This window comes from Ictidomys tridecemlineatus, chromosome 9 (genome assembly GCF_052094955.1).
Source record: "Ictidomys tridecemlineatus isolate mIctTri1 chromosome 9, mIctTri1.hap1, whole genome shotgun sequence".
Taxonomy (NCBI): Eukaryota; Metazoa; Chordata; class Mammalia; order Rodentia; family Sciuridae; genus Ictidomys; species Ictidomys tridecemlineatus.
Genome location: NC_135485.1, coordinates 65,520,459 through 65,541,432, shown reverse-complemented (window position 1 = coordinate 65,541,432; position 20,974 = coordinate 65,520,459). Strand labels below are relative to the sequence as shown.

Sequence of the window (20,974 nt, the reverse complement as noted above, 5' to 3'; positions counted from 1 at the left end):
AAGAGTACAAACCATTGTGCACAGGAAGAAGAACAAGTTGCCATAAAGAAGCATGAAGTGGTAGTAAAATAAGGCAATTCTCCCTGACAAATATCTGAATTGTACTTATTGTATTTTTTCCAATCAGTTCCATCAGCTGAAAGAGAGTGAGTTCATCATCACTCCATGAATACCTAGAAATTTAATCACAGGGTGAATGTCAGTAGGGTTTAACCTGATTAAAAATATTTAAATACCTATGCAATACAAATTTATATGAGTGTACGGCATAAGACACCCACTGTGTTGTACAATAGGTCCCTGCAGTCCCCTGCTAAGCCAAACTAAAACTTAAATTGCTAGATTAATGTAGTTACAGATTCCTAGGAAGAAGGGCTTGGTTTGGAGGCAGCATCTGTACACAATTGTGTATTGAAGTTTCCAAAGTTTTAGCAACTGAAGTTGTATCAGCACATGCTGGATGAATTTCAACACTCAATATTAGTAAGAATTGAGTCCAGATTACAAAAGAATTAAGTTCAGATGACAAAAAAATAATTACAACACCACAATTGTATGAAATTCTTCTTTTTCCCTGCAATGTTTTCTGCAACTTTCCTAATCACTTCTTTGTACTCTCTATGTATGTAAAATTCTTCTGACACTCCTTACTCCATCACTTGCTTACTACTGAAATAGTAAAATGAATATTAAAGAAATCAGTTAAGAGGCTGCAGATCAGGAAAGGAGATGAGAGGAACAGCACAGTCTTCTGGGGTCTATGTATATTTTGATCTCTGAACAAGCAGGGGCATATCTGTGAATCTTGGCAGAGAGAGACAGATGTTTTAGGTTCAATTGATATTCTTGATTACATACAGAAATGAGAAATACTAGAAAGCCAAGAAAAAGGCTTTAAAATTAAACATAGACCAATGATCTACGGGAAAATATCAAGCACATTAACAATCATGCAATTTTAGTTTCACAAAAAGGGAGTGGGACAAGACCAATAATTGAAGATGCAATGGGAAAATATTTTCCAAATCTGTCATAAATGTAGAGATTCAAAAATCTCAAATACTTCATGCAAAATACAATGAAAACCACATCCAGCCCTCTAAGAGTCAAATTTCTGAAAAACATAAGAGAAAACCTTAAAAATCAACAGAGACAAAGACACATTACACACACATATACAAGGGTAACAATATCAGTGACTTTTTATCAGGAGCAAGGCAAGCCAGATGACAATGGAATAATCTCTTCAACATGCTAAAAGAAAAAAGCTAAACAGGCAGTCCATGTCCAGCGAAAATGTCCTTCACAAGTGAAGACGAAATAGATATTTTCAGGAACACAACAGTTTGTGTTTTCAGGTTTTTGAAATAGCTTTTATTTTTTTATTTCTTCTATTTTTTTATTTGCTGTAATTAGTTATACATGAGAGCAGAATGCATTTCCACCCACTATACACAAATGGAGCACAACTTTTCATTTATCTGGTTGGACACCAAGCAGAGTCACACCATTTATGCATTATATCCATATATAGGGTAATAATGTCCATCTCATTCCACCATCTTTCCTACTCCCATACATGCTCTTCACCACTTTCCTCACTCCCTTCTGCCCAATCCAAATTTCCTCCATTCTTCCCTTGCCCTGCTTCCCATTATGGATCAGCGTCTACTTATAAGAGAAAACATGTGGGCTTTGGTTTTGTGGGACTGGTTTATTTCACTTAGCATGACATTATGCAACTCCATCCACTTACTGCAAATGCCATAATTTCATTCATCTTTAAGGCTGAGTAATATTCCATTATGTATACATACTATAGTTTCTTTATCCATTCATCTCTTGAAGGGCATCTAGGTTGGTTCTACAGTTTAGCTATTGTGAATTAAGCTGCTATGGATATTAACGTGGCTGCATCACTGTAGTATGTTGATTTTAAGTCCTTTGGGTATAGACCAAGGAGTGGGATAGCTGGGTCAAATGAGACTGCAAACTGGTGCAACCACTCTGGAAAGCAGTACAGAGATTCCTTAATTTTTTAAAAGTTAATATGTGCATAACAGGAAGAACAAAAGCACAAGTAAGAATGAAGTCATCTAGTTACAGTATCTTAATTGGACGTGTTCTTCCAGATAGTGCATACACATACACAACATCTCATTTTGTGTGATTGAGATTGTAGTATGTATCATGCTTTTCCACAACGTCATGAATATTCACCAGTTAAAAATCCCAAAGCTATACAAGTGTTTCTGATAACCAAGAATACACTACACCTTACTCAACCTGTTACAAAAAATGGTAATCCTATCTTGTCCACAAACCTTTCACTGAAGACAGAAATACACTCCTTAATCATTAATATGTCAAAGAAAAACTTTAAAAATGAATTAGAAAATGTTTTTCACAAAAATAGCAATTTTAAATATTTATGGAATAGGAGTAAAATGTGCTAAGGTTTTATATCATGCTGATCTTATATCATTGCTAATTTTTTATTAACCCTCCTTAAGAAGCTAGAAAAAGAATTGCCAAGTAAGTTAAAGAAAGGAAGTCAAAGATATGAGCAAAATTTGCAGAAATAAAAATAAAACAACATAAAGAGAGAAAGAAAATAAAACCTAAGTTTAAAAAACTACTAAATTGATAAGTTCTAGCTAGATTGCTAAAGAATAGATAAAAACAATAAATTCAATTATGTAAATGAAATAGACAAATACTTTGAAAGACACAAATTGTCAAAACAAAGAGAAAAAGAAACAAAAAATGAAGAATGCTTTTTATCTTTAAAGTAATTAAATTTGTAATCACACACACACCAGGTTCAGATTGCTGATTATAATATATGCTTAAGGGAAAAAATCCAATCTTACTCATACTTCTTAGAAAGATAACAGAGGAGGGAAATTTACTAATTATGTGAGGCCAGAATAACCCCAAAACTAAAGCTAGACAAACACATGACAAGAAAATTACAAATCAGTATGCCTCATGAACATTTACACAAACCACCCTTAATAAAAATCAGCAATTGAGTCCAACAGTATACGAAAATATATACAACATATATAAATGAATGTGACATATAAACATTTTCTATAATTATATTATTATTTTAATTAGAAATATATGACAGCAGAATGCATTTTGACTCATTATACACAATTGCAGCACTTTACATTTCTGTGGTTGTACGTGATGCAACATGGCACCATATGTGCAGTTATACATGTACCGAGGGTAATGTTGTCCATCTCATTCCACCATCTTTCCTACCCCCATTAAAATTATCTTTATATTAATCTATTAGAATACATTGTAGAAAATCATGTTTGACAATAAATATTGAAACACATACAAACATTGTGTTTTACCACAATAGATTAAGAATTGGTTTAACTGAAAATCCATCAAATTCATTCACCAAATAAACAGAATAAGTGAGAAGATGTATATGATCATCTAAATAGATGCAGAAGGACCACTTGGCAAATTTAACTACCATTCATGATAATAAAAAAAAAAAACTGTCAAGGAACTAGGAAAAGTTGGAAACTATCCCAATTGATAAGGACATCTAACACAAAATCTGTAACTTATATTTTTTATTTTTATTAATTTTCTTATTTATATATGATAGCAGAATGCATAACAATTCATATTATATCATTTTAATGGCTAAAAACTGAATGCATTCACCCTAACATCAGAAATGAGGAAAAAATATTCACTTTATCCTCATAAAATATTATACTAGAGGTCCTAATCAATGCAACAAAAATAGAGAAAGAAATAATGGTTATCAATGATGCAGGACAGAAAGCAACATATGAAACTTAATTGTATTTCTACAAATTATCAATGAAATATTCAAAATTAAATTTGGATTATTTAGATTAAATTTACATAATTTAGATTATTTACAACAGCATCCTGAAACAGGTACTACTTAGGGATATATTTAATAAATGTATACCTCTACATTTGAAAGCTACAATATATTCCTGAGAGAAATTAAAGATCTAAATATATAGAGAAATACACTATGTTCACAGAACAGGAAACTAAAAATTGTTACAATGTTGATTCTTTCAAATATAAATTCAACATAATTCCAGTCAAAATCCTAGAATAATTTGCTTGTAATAACCAATCAATTGATCCTAAAATGTGTGTAAAAATTTAAAAAGACATAAAAAGAGTCAAATATTTTTGTAAAAGGACAAATTGGGAAGACTGACATTATCAATTTTTAGAATTGAGAATTAAAACTCAATCTCATGCCATAAATTTAATTTGAAAAGGGTTGAAATCAAAAGGTAGAAGATGGCGACTGTCAACATCAGTGCTTTTGATTGTGCCATGTCTGCATCTAAGGCCCATCGCTGTCCCACATTCTGCATACCGATCATGGAATCATTATTGAGTTTTCCTTTCCCGAAGTGAAAGTTCATTCTCATCCTTTTGTCAAAAATCACTTTCTCCAGTTCACTTTTAGCAGTGGTTAGTTGTTCCCTACATATTTGCTCTTAACAGATAATTACTTCTATTGTATTTGGATTTTACCACTTTAAGTCTCAGAAAACAATCTAAATTTCTAAGTTCTTTAAAGATACTTCATTAGGTTCCCCCATAGTCTGGCATCAAAAACAAGATTTGCTTTTATATACTCTTTAAATTAGCCATGCATTATCTATAAGAATGAAACTAGATTCCTCCCTCTCACCTTGCACAAAAGTCAACTCTAAGTGAATCAAATAATTGGGAATTAGACCAGAAACTCTGCAACTTTTAGAAGAAAAAATAGGCTCAGTACTTCAACATATGGATGCAGGCACCAGCTTCTTTAACAAGACCCCTAAAGCACAAAAAAATGAAACCAAAAATCATTAAGTGAGATGGCATCAAATTAAAAAACTTCTGCACAGCAAAGAAAACAATTTTGAGTGTGAAGACAGAGCCTACAGAATGGGAGAAGGTGTTTGCCATCTGCTCCTCTGACAGGGGATTAATATCTAGAATACATATTCAAAAAAACCTAACATCAAAAAAAACTTCAAATAATCTGATTAATAAATGGAACACTTCTCAAAAGAAAAGAATACAATGGCCAACAAATATATGAAAAAATGTTCAAAAATCTCTAGTAATTAGGGAAATGCGAATTTATAATACATTGAAATTTCATCTCACTCCAGTCAGAATGGCAATGATCCAAAATACAAGAATGTAGGGGAAAAGGTATACTCATACTTTCTTGTTGGGACTGTGAATTAGTACAACCACTCTGGAAAGCAGTATGGAGTGTCCTCAAAAAATTAGAAATGGAGCCACCATATGACCCAGTTATCCCACTCCTCAGTATATATCTCCAAAAGACCTAAAATCAGCACACTATAGGGAGGCACCTACATCAATGTTTACAGCAGTGCAATTCAAAATAACCAATTTATGAACCTAGCCCAGATGCCCACCAACAAATTAGTGGATAAAGAAAATGTGGCATATATACACAATGGAGTATGAGTCTTACTCGACCATAAAAAGAATAAATTATGGCATTTGCTAATAAATGAATGGAACCGAAGAACATCATGCTAATGAAATAAGCCAGACTCAAAAATTCAAGGGTCCAATGTCTTTTCTCATAAGTTGAAACAACCAAACCCAGGGGGAAAAGTGGAGGTGCGGGGGGAACGGTCCCATTAAAATAGAAGAGAGATTAGTGGAGGAGAGTAAAGGAAGTGAAGGAGGGAGAGAAAGGACAGGAAATGAGACGAATGGTGGAGTGAAGTTGACAGCTCTATCCTATGTACATATATAAACATGCCCACAGTGAATTTCAACCTCATGTATAACCATACAGAACTGATTTTAAAAAACTATAAATAAATAGATGATCACCAAAAAGAAAAAAGAAATTAACCATGTGTTTGTGCTTTGTCATTATTTTCTATGAACCCTGACAAACATTAGACTGCACATTATGTTTAAAATTAAAACATCGATAAAGAAAGAAAAGTGTTCTTTTCAGGAATTAAAGTACATACCACCTGCCAAAGTTCACTTACAAAAATCCCTTCCTTCTTGGATGAGGGCTGATCTCTGAATCCTTTCTCTTGTGTGCCTACAAGGATACAGCAGGATGCTGATTATCACTGAATCTAAAAGCAGTTTCTATGTTAAGAGGCCTAAAGTTTGCACACAGAGTCTTGAAATAATCTCTTCTAGAATAATAAATATTATTTGGTTATAGCTGGAAACTCTCCCGAACTGCTTACCAAATTGTGTTCATATGGGCAAGCATTTAAATTGTGCAACCTGCTCACTGCTCCCTGGTTTGATGGCTTGGAGGCCAAAGGTAATAGATCTATATTCGCAGCCCGACTGCACTGCCTCTCCCTGCCTTCACAGTAGCACTCCATGGGAATTCATCATTTCTGCTTCAAGAGAGGGTCTTTCCTGCTTTGTTTTGGAATGATTTTGGAAGTCTGGCTATTTTCCACCAGATCAGGAATAGAGATTTGAATTATCCTTTTGATAATAAATGACAGGACTAGACTTTAAAATGTAATCAAGCATTTATGCTGAAAACAGTTGTGCTTTGTTGCCATATTTAAAAAATGAATGTTCCTTCCTTAAAATTTAGTTCTTAAGGTATAAAGGAAAAGATATCAGAAAGTAAAATGGCACAGTAGTTGTTTTTTACTGTGCTCAGAGATACAGGGGATTCTTAGCATCTTCTCAGGAACAGAAGGGAAAGATGAATAGATTTCTCTGGTCCTGATTCCAGCCCCCAATCCCACCATCCCCACGTCAACTAGAATAGTTTTAAAGTCAGGTGTTTACCTTGAAATGAGTGCAGCTAAGCCTAAGGACACTTATTTGCGCAAACATTACCAAGGCCCTTAATAATATAGCCACATGATCATAAGTTTTGTAAAATTTGCAAAGTAAAAAAAATGTTGACCACTATTAGGCAAAGATGCTGCCTCTTTCTACCCTAATTTACCTATGGTTTGAATATGAGTAAATGTTCCCCAAAGGCGTGCGTGTTAAAGTCTTGTTTGAAGATGGTGCTTTAGGGAGGTGGTAGAACCTTGTGGGAGGCCCTTCGGTGATTAGGGACATGCTCTCAAACAGGATTGCCGGATCCAGTCTTATTCTTTTTTCTGCTTTACAGCATATGATGAAAGAAATTTGTTTTGCCATACACTCCTGCCATGATGTGCCACCCTTACCAGAGATCCAAAGTGATGGGGCCACCCAATCTTGGATTGGAACCTCCAGAATCAGGAACAAACTAAACATTTTCTCTTAAAAAAGTTCATTGCTTTAAGTAACACTAAATTGACTAAAACTAAATTGATACAACCTCTATTATTTTCCCTCTGATGTGAGGTAGCACTGCATAAGAATAAGATAATGGAGATACTTGAAGGTAGATTTTGTTTGGATTTAGTAGGACGTGTGTGAGCTTTAGTCATTTCTGTTATTGCTAACTACCCCATTGCAGAAATGCCTTCCAGAAATGTTCTCATCACTCACTGTGCCAATTCACCTAGCATCATGATACAAAGATGTAGAGCCAGATACGAACATGTGTTTTGGAAGGCACCAATGTACACAAAATTCTTCTAATCAATGATACGTAAAAATATAAGTAGATCCTTCCATTTTCTTCTATACCTCATCTAGAGTATAAGCTCCACACTTGTAGAGGAGAAAAGATAATTAATTAATCAATTTTATTAATGATTCTTCTATTAAAAAGTAAAGCAAGGGCGCTGAGGTTGTACTCAGTGGTGGAGTGCTTGCCTCCAATGTGTAAGGCACTGGGTTTGGTTCTCAGCACAGCATATAAATAAATAAAATAAAGGTCTATCAACAAGTTAAAAAATAAATAAGACAAGAGAGAAAGATAGTGAGATTGAACTTTTAAGTTGAATAGTCAAGAAAATAAGGTGCCATTTCATCCATTAATGCATAATAATGATGAACTATGTTGTGTCAATATTTACTGGGTTAATAACTACTGACCCAAATGTGAATAATATACAAATAATCTTTGCTGTAATGGGTGCCTACAGGATAGAGGGCTACACAGCCAGTAAGCAGGCGCTGCTGTGGAGTGTATGATGGTGAGGCACTAATGGGCCACTTACTTGACTTTCACTTTCATGCCAAAACCTAAAGGATAAAGAATAGTTATCAAAAGTGAGGGGGGAGAGAGGGGAAACTGCTCCAAGTATAAAGAATAAGATGCAAATGGCCAGAGACTGCAGAAAATATGTCCTGAATAGAAAATTGAAAACACTATAGTCAAAAGCATAAGATAAAAAATGAGACTGAAGATTAAAAGCAAGATCTATTCAGATAAAAGCTTCATAAGCATTGGGAAAGATTTTGGACTTCTGAGGGGTTTTCAACAGGGTTAGACAAGAATATAAGACTTTTTAAAATTCATCTCATTGTCATGGGGAAGGAGGTGTAGAGGAATACAATATTGAAAGGAAAGACGTCAGAAGTGAAGCTATTGCTATTATCCAGGGGGGAAATAATTGATGATCAAAAGTGGGCATATGGTAGTAAAGATTCATAGAAGTAGACAGATTTGAGTGATACTTAGGAAATTAACCAATGGTAAAATATATATATATTATATATATATATGAAATGAGAGAGTAAAGTATAGTAAAAAACAATATAGAGATTTCTGGCTTGAATAACTGGCTAGTACTTATATGAGTGTACCTGGAGATATGGCTTCCAAAGAGGCAATTAAGTTAAAATGAGTTCATTAGGGTGATCCTTAATGTAATGTGACTGCACAGGAAGAGATTAGATCACAGGCACACACACGGGGAAGACCATGAGAAGACACAACAGGAAGACAGTCATCTCCAGGCCAAGAAGAGAGATCTCAAAAGAAACCAGCCCCACCAAGTCTCTGACTTCAGATTTCTAGCATCTCTGAAAACAGATTTCTTTTATTTAAGCAACACTAATTGTACTTTCTTACAGCAAATGGACACACTGTCCTTCATTGGGAAAAGCAATTAAAAAAAAAAAAAAGGAAATCAGGTTTGGAGTGGAGGAGATGATGGTCTTTGTGAGAAATTGAATTTTAAATGTTGGTGAGCCAGCGGGGTGAAGCTGTCTACATTGCAGTTGAGGCCTCTGCAGAGGCAAAATTGAAACTGATAATATTACCTGGAGAAACAGCTTAATACTCCCTCTTGCTCACTTGCTCTTAATTGGCTGAAAATTCAATAATTTTATAGGTCACTGGGCTGGGCATTACATTACGAGTCTCCCGCTGGCTTTTCTGTAGATAACACGACTTTGGTGTGGGTTATGATGATGATGGTTGCCTTGGTTACTCTTCAAGGGCCTCACTAAAGGCTGCTTTTGCTGGCAACGCTGGCTCTTCACTTGGGCCGGCAGATGATGTTAAATGAGTGACTGGAAAGGTACTCAGCACTGCATGTAGACATGCTGCTCATTTAAGAAATGTTTTGGCAAAAACTATGATAAAGAATTAACCCAGACTTATTTTCCCTTTCCCTCCACCCCCCCCACTCTCTCCCCTTCCTCATTTTAGCATAAAAATACATACCAGACTAGACTAGAAACAACAGACCACTAAAGAATGAAAAAGGTAACATCCACGTTTGTGGAACATCTCTTCCTATTCCCAGAAAAGACATGAATATCCCTGCCCTTTCTTATCCTATCCCTCTCCCTCATTATTCCTACCCTATATCTGTAGGCCCTCAACCCCCTGGAGGTGAGAAGTTGATTTTTTTTTTCTTCTACATTCTTTGACCACAGGAAAAACGTCTTTGTTTCTCCCCAGCTCTCATCTCTCAGACATTGGTTATTCTGTGGGAAGAGCTGCTGACCCTGGGATCAATAACAATGCAAACTTCCCTAATGCAGAATACCACTGACTCCAACAAAAGACAGCTTCTCTAGAAGGCTAGATCACAATGATCCTAAAACACACAAGAAAATAAAACTCTTTGAAAAAGTCAGCTAAAGCAATGCAGGAATAGGTACCTCAAAAATGAACGTAGTCATCTGTAAAAGGTAAGAATAGAAGCCAGAAAGTAAGAAAAGACAGACTTTTAAAAACATTTAGAAAATTTTTCTCATGCTAAAAGTGATATCAGTATCATGGAAATAAATAATTCAATGGATAGATTAAAGAGCTGACCAAATACCATTAAAGAAAAACACAAATGGTGTGAATCTACTTTGTGTTCAACCAGACTTGAAAAATTGTTTCTATATGTGTAATATAAATTTAATTTCATTCTGATGTCATATATAACAAATTAGAATAAATAAATAATTTTTAAACAAAGAAAAACTTAGTGAGTTCAAATGGATTTAAAATAATTACCTATATACAGACAGAGGGAAAAATGGATAGGAAATGTTGAAAGACTAAGTGACATGGGTGATAGAATAAGTTACTCCAAGAAATATAGGATAGGTGTTCCCAAGGTGGAAAATATAAAGAATGGCAAAAAAATTCACATACTTAGAGAAACAACTGAAATTTTCCTTAATTAAGAAAGACAGGAGTGTTTCTCAGACTGTAAAAGCATACCAGATCTCAAATAGAATAAACAAATGTGTACCTAATGAGCTTGAGAACTTCAAAGACCAAAGGAGTACCTTTCAAAATATCTAAGAGAAAATATAAATTATCCACCAAGAAATATCAACTAGATTGACAGTAAATCATAAGCAACACTCACCAAAAGACAATTCAAAATGCTGAGGAAAAAAAAATGTGAAACTATATTCAGTTAAACTATCACTTATGGAGAAAAATAAAAGCAAAATATTCTCCTACAATAGCAAGTCTGAAGTATTCAAGACAGAATTAAAGTCAGATAGTCAGTACAGATAAATAATTGGGTGGGATCCAGAGAATGGAGGCCAGTTTGGGTCCTGGAAGCTGGAGACTGTCCCTGAGGAATTGAAATGTTAATGCCTTCAAGAGCCATTCCTCCACTTAAGAATACAAAGTTTTCTCTGATATAAGGGGGGTGACTCATAGTGGGGTAGGGATGGAGAGCATGGGAGGATTAGATTAATTCTAGATAGATCAGAGGGGTGGGAGGGAAAGGGAGGGGGAAGGGGATTAGCAAGGATGGTAGAATGTGATGGTCATCATACAAAGTACATGTATGAAGACTTGAATTGGGAGTCAACATACCTTATATATAAACAGAGATATGAAAAATTGTGGTATATATGTGTATTAAGAATTGTAATGCAAAAAAAGTACATGTATAATGGCATAAATTGGCATGACCATAGTTTATATACAGAGATACGAAAAAGTGTGCTCTATATGTGTAATAAGGATTGTAATACATTCCACTGTTGTCATGTATTTAAAAAAATAATAAAATCAATTAAAAAATAAAATGACAATAAGTTTTGGCAAGGATGTGGAAAGAAAGGTGCACTCATACATTGCTGGTGGGACTGCAAATTGGTGCAACCAATATGGAAAGCAATTTGGAGATTCCTTGGAAAACTTTGAATGGAACCACTATTTGTCCCAACTATCCCACTCCTCAGTTTATACCCAAAGGACTTAAAAACAGCATACTACAGTAATGCAGCCACATCAATATTTATAGCAACACAATTTACAATAGCTAAATTGTGGAACCAACCTAGATGCCCTTCAGTAGATGAATGGATAAAGAAACTGTGATATATATATATATATATATATATATATATATATATATATACATACATATACATACACAATGGAATATTACTCAGCAACAGGTTAATGGATGAAGTTGGAGAACGGTATGTTAAGTGAAGTAAGTCAATCCCAAAACACAAATGCTGAGTGTTTTCTCTGATATGAAAATGCTGATCCATAATGGGAATGGGTGTGGGGAACAAGGGAGCAATGGAGAAATTTTAGATAGGGCAAAGGGAAGAGGGGAGAAAGGAAAAGGTAAGGGGGTAGAAAAGATGGTGAAATGAGATGGACATCATTACCCCAAGTACATGTACAAAGACACAAATGGTGTGACTCTACTTTGTGAACAACCAGAGACATGAAAAATTATGTTGTATATGTGTACCATGAATTGAAATACATTCTGCTAAGGTAACCTGTACCAAGAATTGTCCCTCCTTACAGGAAGTTGTAAAGGTTGTTAATTAATGCATCCTGAGCCCCCTTTCTGCCCAGATCACTCTATCTTGGCCTCTCCAGCCCATCTGCTTCTCACCTTTTGGCACTCTCAACAGAGAAACTCCTGGGCCTAGTCACATATGCAGGGAGGAGAGAAGAGGGAAGAGAGCAGAAGAACAAAGAAAAACACCCTCATTTCTTGAGACACCAAGATACCAGCTAAGGCCCCCTTCTCCCTCCTGGGAGAAATCTATGTTATCCCTTTTTAAGTAAACCCTATTTTATATGCTTGCCTTGCTGTGCTACCCTAATGTTATACTTCAACGTCTGAGGAAGCAGAACTCATCACTGATAACCAGTGATATCAGTATTTACACAGATCATTGCTGAAAGAGCTACTATGTATGTACCTCAGCAAAAAGGAGATCTAAACAAAAAATGAAGGCTTGAGATGCAAGAACTTAAAATAAGTTGCTATGAACATTTAAATACATTTTAGCTCCTAAATCAGTAATAATAATCACTACTTAGAGGAAGTCAAAAAAAAACAGAGTGCAATGAAAACACTGAACAATGATAGCATTGAAGTTAAAAGGTAAAAGGTCTGAGTCAAGGCATTTAATGCAATGTTTGGGAAGAAGGTAGAGTCTCATTTTAATTTGCCAAAAGTATTTCTTATAAAGGATAATCACTAATTTTTAAAAACCTATAAGAGACAAAAGTCATCATCCCTAGAAGATGCAGCATCAGCATCTAACACATTCTGTGACTCACTTGGGTCTATTCCCTCTGATGTTGCCCACAACATAGCCCCAAGTAGCATTCAAACACTATTCCACTCAACCAAACCTCAAATCTTAACTGATAATTTTTTAAAAACCTACCTAAAAACTGATGGAAGAAGAAAAACTGATGCAAGAAAGAAGAAGAACTGATGCAAGAAAGAAAAAACCTTGCTTAGAATCCTTTTTCTTCCTTAACAACCACTCTAATAAAATAAGCAACAAATGCCAAATTGTTAAAAGATGGGAAGTATAGATTAATTGAGAATGAAAATTTATGTATTGAAGCCCTAACCCCAAATGTGAAGTTTTTGGGAGAATAAACCTTTGTGAGACTAGGCTTATGAGGTCATGCATACTTGTAAGAAGATGGAGAAATGTAAGACTTCTCTCTCTTATTCCTGACATACACACTTAGGAAATGCCATGTGAGCACAATAGAAGATGGGTGTCTGCAAGTCACTGAGAAAACAGAGAAAACTCCACCATAACAGGATCTTGATTTCATATGTCCAGCTCCCAGAACTGTGAGAAAATAAGTGTCTGTTGTGTAAGTCATCCAGTCTATGGTATTTTGTTATAGCATTCAACATTGACTAATACAACCTTTATATCACAATAAATTAGCATAATGTCTGGCATAGAGACGTTGTATAAATTAATCAGTTCCATATGCTAGATATACTCTTGGGGTGGCTTAAAATTTGGTGGAATTTTATCACTATATTTAGTTTATGAGCTTAAAATTTTGGTGAGAAACCATTAAAATGCAATAAGACTTTGTAAGAACAACAAAAAATAACAAATATTGAACAGACATGCTTTAATATGTTGAGAAATAATGAAGAAAGGTGACTGAAACTTGGAAAGTACTACTTCTATTACAAGCAACTTAATATTCCTTTCAGCTAGAAATCATTAACGACATATTATTTAAATGAAGTAGTTGAGAATAGAGAACCCTACGGACCTAAGCAGATAACAGTGAAAAAATCTTCAAAATAGTTTTATTCTGTTTTTCCAGAATTTTGTTCCACACAAAATTCATGATAAATACTATAATTAAATGGTTTGTTTCCCTGGATTAATATTCTTCCTGATATTTTGTTATTCATAGGTAAAATGACACAAAGCCTGAATCAAAATTGTGAATTATGTGTTTTGGTTATTTTTTTTCCAAATTTTTTACTCTAAATGAAGAATTTGGAAAAATATGCACATCACACTCTTCATTTATTACATTTTTAAGTCCATTGGATTCAAAATTCATGTCTTGAAATAATAATGTATTGCTCATAATTCAATAAAGTTGGAAAAGAAACTTCCCTTTCCTACGGTGTGCTATTTTACTATTGAATTATCTTAATCTTTTGAGTATATTTAATTTTGAACTACATATTCACAGCCACATAAAATTGAGTAAAAATTTAATGATTAAGTCTAGAAGTATCAGCTATTTCCAAAAAAATCAGACTAGTAGTATAAATTTGGTTTAATTTTACCTGAGGTTCCTCACTAGAAGTTAATGTTCATACAAGATTGGTAAAATATTCAATATATCAAATATTTATTCATAGTTAAATTATATGATCAGAATAAAATTCTAATCAATGGTATCTAAAAGTACTTTTAAATTATTATAAAAATTGTAAAGGAAAAATTATCATGAATTTATTTCAAATAAATTTCATATTCAGTCATAAAATGAGATTTACAGACCTGGTGGTGAATAGACTTATGGTATTATGTAATAGCAGTCTGTGGCCTGCTGTCATTGTGGTTTTAAAATACTGTGATTCATTAAATAATTGTTTTCACTAATGATTACAAAAATGTATAATAGAGATTCAACCATAATACTAAAGCAAGTTGCTTATCCTTGCCTTCTTTAACCCTACATGAGTTTCTGAACCTTCATAATGTTAAGAAAGTCTTCTCTAAAATTTAGCCTATATATCCAGTGATGTCTTATTTGTCATGTTTTTCCCAAGCAACCTAGTGAATTCTCTTGCAAACACAATTCTTGTGGTTTTATTTTACTGAAGTGCGTATCTGTGTCTGTGTGTTAATCCAGAAATTCCTGTAGCAGGTACACTAAGATTTTTTAAAATTAAACTTAAGAAGGGAAGAAAGGGCAGAATATAGACTAAAATTTTCCTTTAGAAATGAAAAGTATTCAGCAAGTGATGTTGCAGAAACTGAGTGCCATATGAAAAAATAAAAAATGAAACTGAACACTTTCCTTACACCATATACAAAGATTAACTCAAAATGAGCCAATACCAAGCTGGGGTGTGGCTCAGTGGTACAGCACTTGCCTGGCATGTGTGAGGCACTGGGTTCAATCCTCAGCACCACATAAAAACATTATTATGTCCATCCACAACTAAAAAAATGTTTTAAAAAAGTGAACCAATACCTTTAAAAACTAAAACTATAATACTCTAAGAATAAAACATAAGATGAATATTTATATCCTTATATTTGGCAATAATTTCTTAAGAGACATCAAAATATATTTAAGAAAAATAAGTGAACATTGTTAAAATCTTTTATTCATCAAAGATCACTACCAACAGAGTAAAAAAGTAGCCTACAGATGGGAGAAAATATTTGCATATCATACATCTAATAAAGGATTGATATCCAGAATATATAAAGTACTCCTCCAAATCAACAACAAATCCACCTTAAAAGTGAGCAGACATTTCTCCAAAGAAGATATATATAGCTAATAAACTCATTGAAAAAGTATTCAACCTCACATAATAATTTGACAAATGCAAATTAAAATGAAAATGAGGCACCTCCTAACACTCATTATGATGGCCTTTGTCAAAAAAAAAAAAAAAAAACAGAAAATAAGGCTGGGGTTGTGGCTCAGTGATAGAATGGTTGCCTAGCATGTAAGAGGCACTAGGTTCAATTCTAAGCATCACATATAAATAAATGAATAAAATAAAGGTCTATCAACATCTAATATACACACACACACACACACACACACACACACACACACACACACACACATATATATATATATATATATATATATATATATATATATATATGTAAACAGAAAATAGCAAGTATTGGCAAGTAAGTGCAAAAATTAGAACACTTGGGCACTGATGATAGAAATGTAAAATAAAATGGTATGATTGACCTTCAAAAAATTAAAAATAGAATTGCATTTGATCCAGAAATTTCACTTCTGGAATTAAATATACCTGAAATAATTGAAGCAAGAATTTGAAGAGATATTTATATACTCATGTTCATAGCAGCATAGTTACAATAGCTGAAAAATAGAAACAACACAAGTGTCCATCAACAGATGAATGGATAAACAAAATAAGACACATCCATACAATGATATATTATTCAGCTTTTAAAAGGAAGTAAATTCTGATGATATATGCTATGTGGCTGAACCTTGAAAACATTATGCTAAGTGAAATAAACCACTCATATAACAAGCATTGTATGGTTCCACTTATATGATGTACATATAGTTGTCAAATTCATAGAAACAGAAAGTAGAATAATAGTTGCCAGGGGCTAGGGAAAGGAGGAATAAACAATTAGTATATACATGTACATGTATAAAGTTTCTGTTGAGAGAGATGAAATAGTTCTGGAAATGGATAGCAATTATGGACACAAAATAATATAAATATACTTAATATTACAGAACTATACATTTAAATATGGTTAAAATGGTTTCATTTCATGTTTTATATATTTAACCACTATTTTATAAATGAAAAAGAAATTTTAGCACAAATTTTTACACTAAAACTTAACTACCGTTTTCTTAGGATTTAAATCATGAGTATTCACTTTTGCCTTTATATATGATTTTGCTAGGGCTATGGCAATGAATCAAGGTACTCTTCTATCACACTGCACATAAAAGCAGCAAACTATGAAATCATTCTGACCTGAAAAATTGTTTGAATAAAGGAGGTTTAAATTTGCCAACCAAGGTGCATTTCTCCAATAGAAGTTTGAACTGGTCCTTCAAAGGTTTGACATCATGCGTACTGTTTGCCACTTCAGTATATACATTTATGATGTCATTTATCAATCCAGTCCAAACATGTTTTCTACTTTGCCAATTTATGAAACAGCTTGGCTCCTCTAAAGAAAAACATTTAAAAATAACCAACGAAATTGTTTTTAAAAATACTGACTTTTTTAATTCAAAGAAAAGTTTCATTCTTTAGGAATGAGAAGCAACAGCTCTGAACTGATATGGGGTTTTCAGATATCTGCACATATAGAGTATCATTTTTGCATATTCAATGAAAATTCTTCAGATAATGCTCCAACTTAATACTCCAACATGAAGATGTATGTTGAGAATATTGGGCACATTCCAGGTCTTTTAGCTTTAGATGGGAAGCGAGGGAAGATCAAATATCTCTAAGACTTCTTTTCCTTGGAGGTCACCTGATTTGCAGCAAATGAGGATTTAGTATTCTCACCCATGAGAAACCTCTCTAGGAGGAGTGATGGGTAGTTTGATGTCTAACAGTCATGATCAACACACAGAGCTCATGACAGAATTAATACTCAGTGTTAACAAGGAATACAGGTCTCCCGTGTCTGTATAAGGCATTTTATATGAGATTTGGAAAGAGGAATAGTAAAGAGTGCATAGAAAACAAATTACCCATCTTTTTCAAAGGTAGAGATTTTCATTTACATTCATTTGTGTTCATCTTTATGAGTATTACTCTCTGTGAAAGGTTCATTTAATTCCAGGGACATGAGTGTAAGAAATAAGCAGAAAAAGACTGAAGGTCAAAAATACAGATACCCAGAAATAGATGCACACAAATATACCCAATTGATTTTGACAAAAATTCAAAAGCAATTCAGTGGAGGACAGATCACATTTTAGCAAATGGTGCTACCATTTGGATGTCCATACACAAAAGTGAATAAATGAACCTAGAGCTAAGTCTCACACTGTCTACAGAAATTATCACATAGTGGATCATGGGCTCAAATCTGAAACATAGAACTTGAAGGAAAAACCATAGGAGAAATCTATGGGTCTTGCCTAGGCAAAGTTCTTAGCATCAAAAACACCTTCCATAAAAAGAAAAATCAATAAATTGGACACCAGCAAAATCAGAAACTTTTGCTCTGTAAGCAGTCTCTGTGAAGATGTCAAAACGACAAGCTACAGAATAAAAGAAGATATTTGTAAACCACATATTTGATAAAATACTGTGCCTAAAATATATAAGGAACTCACAAAACAAAAAGAAAAAATAATCCAATTTAAAAATAGACTAAAGACCTGAGGAGTTCGTGTTAATGTAGACTATATACATATGGCAAATAGGCATATGTAAAGCTGTTCAACATTAGCTGCTAAGAAAAATTCAGATTAAAACTACAATGAACATCAATATGCATGAGTTAAAATAAAAAGTAGTAACAATACAATAACTATGTGAGTAGAAATCATTGAAACAAAACACAGAATCAATGAAAATAAAAACTGATTCAATAAAATAAATACCTGGCAAGACTGACAAAAAAAGAAAAGCAATATCAGAAATTGACAGGAGGGGGAAAGCCAGGTTTTGATGGCATCTTTTGCTGAAGTCAGGGACCTAAGAGAATACCAAGGAACTGCACCCCAAGGCCCTGGAGTTTGCTGCAGAGTTCAGGTTATCCTTTCTGTGTCGCCTTAGGTTTGTTCAGTCTGTCCCATGTCTTCAGAGCCCCATCCTCTGACTGCCCACCCATAGGCTGCAGTTTCTTGGTATTCTCGTATGTCCCTGACCTCATCAAAGGATGCCATCAAAACCTGGCTTTCCCTCTCCTGTCAATTTCTGATATTGGTCATTTGTGTTGCCTTTCTTGCTAGATATTTATCTTGCTAGATACTTATCTATTTTATTAAAGCTGTTTCTATTTTCATTGATTTTCTCTTTTGGTTTTCTGGTTTAGTTTCAATGATTTCTACTCTTATTGTTATTATGTTTTCCTTCATCAGACTTTGGGATTAATATACTCTTCCCCCATCCCACCCCAGGTTCTTGATGCAAGACTTTTTCTCTTTCTCTAATCTATGCATTTAGTGTCATAAATGTCTTTGACTGTGCTTCTCCTGTGTCCCACAAATGTTAATATGCTGCATTTTTATTCTCCTTCCATCCAGTGCAGTGTCGAATTCCTTTGAGACTTCCTTTTTTGAACTATGGATTATTTAGAAGTATGTTATTTAGTTTCTAAGTGTTTGGGAGATTTTTCTATTCTTTCCCTGTTACTGAACTTCTGTTTTGTTACATTGTGGTTAAAAAACACACTGTGCATGATGTCAATAATTTTGAATTTGTTGAGATTTGTCTCATGGCTCAGGATATGGTCTATGTCAACACATCATCTAGGGGCACTTGAAAAGAAAATACATTTGCTGTGGTAGGATAGAGTGTCATATGCATGTCATTTAGACTCTGCTAGTTGATGGTGTTGAATTCTTCCAGACCTTTGTTGACTTTGTTTAGTCTTCTCCATTAACTTTTGAAAGAAGTATCTTAAAGTCACCAGCTATAATAATGAAGCTTTTTTTTATTTCTCCTTTTAGTTCTACCAGTTGTTGCTCCACATTTTTTTAAACATATTTTGTTTGGCACACTCACATTAGGATTTAATGGATTGACCCTTTTATCATTATAAACAGTCAATCCTTCATGTCTGCAGGTTCCACATCTGTGGATGCAACCAAATGCACACTGAAAATAATTTTTTAGAAAGTGTCTTTACTAAAATGTACAAACTTTTTTCATTATTCCCTAAGCAAAACAGTAAGAAATTTACAATATAGGTATTACAAGTAATCTAAAGATAATTTAAGTATATGGGAAAATAGATTATATGCAAATACTAGGCCATTTTCTGTAAGGGATCAGAGCATCTGAGGGTTTTGGTATCCACAGCAGGTGCTTGAAGTTCAAGCTCACAAACACCAAGGGACGACTTGAATGTCTCTCTCTATCTCATTTTCCTTTTTCTAAAGTTTGCTTTAAGTGACATTAGTGCAGTTGCTCCTATTTTTCTTAATTAATGTTTTCATGATGTATCTTTTTTTCATCCTTTTCCTTACGGTCTTCCTAGATCATAATATCTAAAGAGAATTCCTCTTTAAAAATATATTGTATGGGACTGGGGTTGTGGCTCAGTGGTAGAGCACTTGCCTAGCATGTGTGAGGCACTGAGTTTGATTCTCAGCACTGCATATAAATAAATAAATAAATAAATAAATAAATAAATAAATAAATAATAAAGTTCCATTGACAACTAAAAAATATTTTAAAAAAATATATTCTATAGTCTTTTTTAGTCCATTATACTTATATTTGTTTTCTAATGGGCATATTTAGGTCATTTACATTTAACATCATTATTGTTATGTTAGATAGTAACATACCATTTTCTTTCTTGTTGATTGTTCTCTGCTTTTCATTTTTTTGTTATCTTTTTCCTAGCTTGATGTTCATTATATAAACATTATTTTAGAATTCTATTTTGATTTATCCATAGTATTTGTGAGTATTTTTTGTATAGCCTTTTAGAAATTGTCCTAGTTATTATATTATTTATGAATAACTCATCTCATCCACTCATCTATCATTTTACCAGTTCAAGTAAGATATAGAAACTTTATCTTCACATCCCTCTATTATCCCTGTTTATAATAGGATTATCTTAAATATTTCCTCTACATACATTTAGAATCACATGAAACAGTTACAATTTTGCTTCAATAACAAAACATAATTTAGAAAAATCAAGAGGAGAAGGAAAGCTTATTGTTCTTATCTGTATTTTTGCTTATCATGTTCTTTATTCGGATTGTCTGTGGTTACTTTTTAATTGTATTCTTTATATTTACAGGACTTCTTTAAACCATTCCTTTAGGCAAGTTGGTCTCCTGCTTACAAAGTCTCTTAATTTTCCTTCATTAGAGAATGGCTCGATTTTG

At 33.6% G+C, this 20,974-nt stretch overlaps 1 protein-coding gene across 33 annotated transcripts in view; it reads right to left on the bottom strand.

Annotated features, from left to right (window-relative positions):
• LOC120892322 (uncharacterized) overlaps positions 1-20,974 on the bottom strand; it is a 207,817-nt gene that overhangs the window by 79,962 nt on the left and 106,881 nt on the right. The window lies entirely within an intron of this gene.